The 4,529-nt window shown below is 56.3% G+C and overlaps 1 protein-coding gene across 1 annotated transcript in view; it reads right to left on the bottom strand.

Moving 5' to 3' along the window:
- P2RY8 (P2Y receptor family member 8) overlaps positions 1–3,024 on the bottom strand; it is a 43,508-nt gene extending 40,484 nt beyond the window's left edge. The window contains exon 1 of the mRNA XM_044911740.1: positions 2,980–3,024. The gene's annotated coding sequence lies outside the window, so the exon portion shown is untranslated. The remainder of the gene's footprint in view (positions 1–2,979) is intronic.
- Between the last annotated feature and the right edge of the window lie 1,505 nt (positions 3,025–4,529).

The following is a 4,529-nucleotide window of genomic DNA, read 5'->3' as shown; positions in this document are numbered from 1 at the left end:
CTACCTACCTATTACTTCATTTTTCTATCCATCTGTCCAACCATATCTACCTATTATCTATCTATCTATCTATCATCTATCTACCTACCTACCTACCTATCTATCCGTCCATTTATCTATCCATCTATCCATCTATATCTGTCTGTTAAGCATCCATCCATCCATCATCTATATACCCATCTGTCTATCCATATCTACCTGTTATCTATCTATCTATCTATCTATCTATCTATCTATCTATCTATCTATCATCTATCTACCTACCTATTACTTCATTTTTCTATCCATCTGTCTAACTATATCTACCTATTATCTATCTATCTATCTATCTATCCATCGATCTATCATCTATCATGGTGGTTTGTGACCAGCCATGACTTTGCCCCTCCCCCCAGGGGATATTTCTGGACATTCCAACTTTGGGGGGGAGGAAATGGTACTGGCATCTGGCAGGTGCAGACCGGGGATGCCACCCAATGCCATACAGTGCACAACAGAATAACCCAGCCCAAATGCCACCCGTGCCATATCAAAGAGACTGTGCCCTCGTCCTGTGTATCTGACACTTGATTCTGTCCCAAGACACACCCCCTTGCCCCTGTCTTCCCACAGGCCCTCTCCCTGTCAGGGGTCCCCCCATAAACAATATTGAGGTTACCCAGGGTCCCTGCCATCAGCCCAGCACCCATTCCTCAGCCTCTCTGGGGGTCCGGCCAGCACCAGCGGCTGCACAAAAAGCACCACCTTCAACAGACAGCACCGTCCTGCTTTGGTCCATGCCTCCCTGCCTCCCAGCCATTGGGAGTCACAGGGGACGCCCTCCCCTCTGGTGCAGCCCCTGTCATCTGCTAGAAAACCACAGATTCCAACTGCGTGCGTGGTGTTGTCTCCTCAGGCCCACCCGGCTCTCGTCCCGGCACTCAGACCAGGACCCCCCAACCCGATCTGTTTGTAAAGCTCAGCTCCACAATTCTCAGCAGTGCCGGAAGCTTCCGTGGCTTTTCTGGGCTGGGTGCTAACATGTCACTCTCCTCCTGGGCTCGTCCCCAGCCACACCCAGAACACACAGAGCCCATCCCTGCCTCTGCTCCCATTCACAGCATCCTTGGTGCCACATTGATCTGGCGAGCCCCACCTCTGCCAGGAAGCCCTCCCGGATTTATTCCCACCCCAAATCCTTGCAACCTGCAACCCAGGTCTGCAGCTCAATATTTTGAATTCTTCTCCCCCTCCCAGAAACACTCAGCACCGAGCCCGGCACATGATGACTTTTTCAGTGCCTCGATCAATGGGATGGCAGGCTAGCGGTCGGGCAGTGGGGTAAGCTGAAGGGCTCTGGAGGCAGAAAGCCTGGGTCCCGTGTGCTTGGGCGACCTCCTTCGCCTCTTCCAGCCTCAGTTTCCCCATGTGGAGCAGAGGAATGATGGGGATGCAGTCCTCCCCCGCCCCGGAGATCCCGGCTTGGCTCAGAAGCACACAGTTGCGGGATCCGCTCATTGCTCCAGAGAGAAGGCGCACCCCGCGTCCGTCCGTGTGGCTGACACACACGGCTGGGGGGAGCCCAGCGCTGTCCCCGGGGACGTCCCCGTAGCTGCTTCCTGAGCTTGGTCACAGGGCCACGATTCCCTATGGTGTTGCTGTCCCCGGGGAGAAGACGAGAGGGGCCGTGACAGATGTGTGTCACCTCCTGGAGGCCCCGTCCTCAGTTGGGGAGGCAGAATGAGGTGGCAGGTGCATGTTGGGTCCCCGTATCCTGCCCGAATACCCCATTGCCTCCAGGGACGTGAAGGGGGATGTGAAACGGAGGGTCCCAGCTGCGGTGCCTTGCCCACCAGTGGTGACAGCAAGGAGGAGATGCAGACTGAGGGGCTGGACCCGGAGCAACACCCCAGGATGTGGGTTGGTGGAAGGGCTCGTCTGCCCGGTCACGGGGCATCTCCAGGAGGGCGGTGGTCAGCTTTTACCCACTGTGTGCTGCTATCCTGTCACCAACCATCCCTTTCTCCCTGTCCCCCTGTCCTGGACATGGCAACACAGGGTGTGCTTGGGTCGGGGGTCCCAGCTGAGCCTTGCACAGGATCCAGCTGCCCTGCCTGCCTCCCTGGGTGTGGCTAAGCGGGGATATTTCCCACGGCAAGCAGACCCACCTACGCTTCTCCAAGCACCATCCGGAGGCTCACATCTGTCCTCCTGATTCCTCCGGGGACCTGGGTCCCATCTGCCTCCCCAGACCCGATCACCAGGATTTGGGGGCCGCCTTCCCAGGGACACACCCCCCTCCCTGCACCGACGTTGGCATTGGCCGTGCCCCGACGCCCTGCCTTTCCTCCAGCATGGAAACATCCGAGAACGTCCGGCCCCGCGGGCACGATCCCCACCACGGCCACGGGCTTCTTCCTGGGGCGATGCCCTTTCTCAGCACCCGGCGTGAGGGCCCCGCCCCTGACCGTCCACATGGCACAAACAGTACAAGGACCCCGAGAAACGGTCTTCGGTTTGGGCGCAGAAGCACGTGGCCTGGGGTTCCGCCTCCTTGTGACCCAGTGTGACTGACCCCTAGCGAAGACCAACCGGCGCGCCAGCTGCGAGCCCCCTTCTCCCCAGACGCTGCTGGGGGGCGTCTTGGCACAGACTCAAATGCCCCGTGGTTTTACAGGATCTGGCACCCTGGGCTCGTCTGCGGGGTCTCAGGGCCTCCCCGCCCCCCCTGTTCGAGGCCCCCTGCATTGACTGTCAATGTGGCGGCCCCAACTGCCCGCCCAATGCAGGGCCCCGCTCGGCCAGCCCAGGTGCCTTGGACCGGATGAGTGTTCGAGGGAGGGTTTCCCGGCTAGGCGGCTCTGCACCCTCTCTGGGGGTTTGCTTGGCTGGGTGGGCACCACCCCCTTTCACCCACGTCTGCACCTCTGAGACCCTGTCCCCGCCAGACCTCTGGGATTCCCGACAATGCAGGGACGCAGCGCAGGGCAGAGGGCTCACCTGAGGTCTCAGACGGCCGCCCACTGCGGTGCCTCAGCGTCTGGTGTCGGGAAGTCCGCAGTCCTCATTTTGCAAGCTGGCCGGGCGGACAGAGGCGCCCTGAGTGATCCGTGGCTGTCTCGTCCTGCTCCGGCAGGTCTCGCGGGGGCATGGCCTGGCCGTTGCAAAATGCAAATTCTCCAGGGTCCACCTCCGAGCGGCAGCCACGGTTGGGAGGCAGGGTCGGTAGAGAGGAAACCCGTGTTGAAATTTCCTGTGTAAGTAACTGTCTGCTCGCTGCTGGCTTTGTCGAGGGCCGAGCCCGTGGGGCCCCCCACCTCCTATGAGGCTCACCCGCCGCCCTGCCCGGGGCGGGGTGCCCGCCTCACAGCCTCGACCTCACGGCTGCTTTCAAAAGGCCGCGGGGAGACCCTGCCCACCCGGCGAGTGTCGCCTGCCGGACACAATCCCGTGCACGCGGGCGGGGATGAAGGACAATCCTCCTAACTTAGAGGCAGAGAAGCAAGCATGCCCTCCCACCCAGACAGAGCTAATTCCTGTGTTTTTTTTATTAAAAAAAAAGTGAAAAAAACTGCTAGCAGAACATATTTCCTTTTGCATTCTTAAAGCTGTGTGCACTGCGACATCTTTTGGTGTGTGGTCAGAACGGCCCGGCCGTGGGGCAGCGACAGCCACGCCCGCCTTTGGGAGTTTCCTGGCTCACTCCCTGCACGTCCCACGGGGGGGGCCGGTCGGCATCCACAGCGGCGGGGAGCGGCGGCGGGCTGGAGGGCAGAGGCAGACGTTTCCACAATGCAACGGGGCGAATTCACCACATTGCGTGCGGCGGGAGAGATGCGGAAGCTGCCGGAAAGATATACCAGGGAATCGAGCTCTGAGCTCCCGCACCTGTGTCCTGTGGACGTTGAGTCACTTCTGGGGACCTGGTGATGGTGTCACGGGGCCGCTCTTCCACGGGGAGGTGCAGGGTTATCCATCGATCTGCGTTCCATAGACTTTCCATTTATCTGAACGTGTCTGTCATCTATCTATCGTCGATATACGATCTGTAGACTGTATCTATCTGTCATTATCTGTATTATTCTATCATCTCACGTATTTCTAGGCATCTATCTATTATCCAAGTATCGGCCATCTATTACCTATCAATCGTTTATCTATTTCTACCTGTCATCTTAATCTCCATGTGAATTCTATCATCTGTGTATCCATACGTATTGATAATTTATAACTATTAATATCTATCAATATTTAGGTATACCTATTAATCTATTAATATCTATCTATATATCTAACAATACCTATCAGTATTTATCCAATTATCATCTATGTATCTATGTATTATCTACTTATCAATCACCTATTAGCCATCATCTATTTATCTATATTTATCTTCTCTATTATCTATCCTATCTATGCATCCACCCATCTTTCCATCCATCCACCCATCCATCCATCCATCCATCATAAGCATTTATCAATCTATCTATCTATCTATCTATCATATCTATCCATCCATCCATTCATCCATCTATCCATCCATCCATCAT

This window comes from Neomonachus schauinslandi, chromosome X (genome assembly GCF_002201575.2).
Source record: "Neomonachus schauinslandi chromosome X, ASM220157v2, whole genome shotgun sequence".
Taxonomy (NCBI): Eukaryota; Metazoa; Chordata; class Mammalia; order Carnivora; family Phocidae; genus Neomonachus; species Neomonachus schauinslandi.
This window is presented reverse-complemented; position numbering and strand designations above follow the sequence as displayed.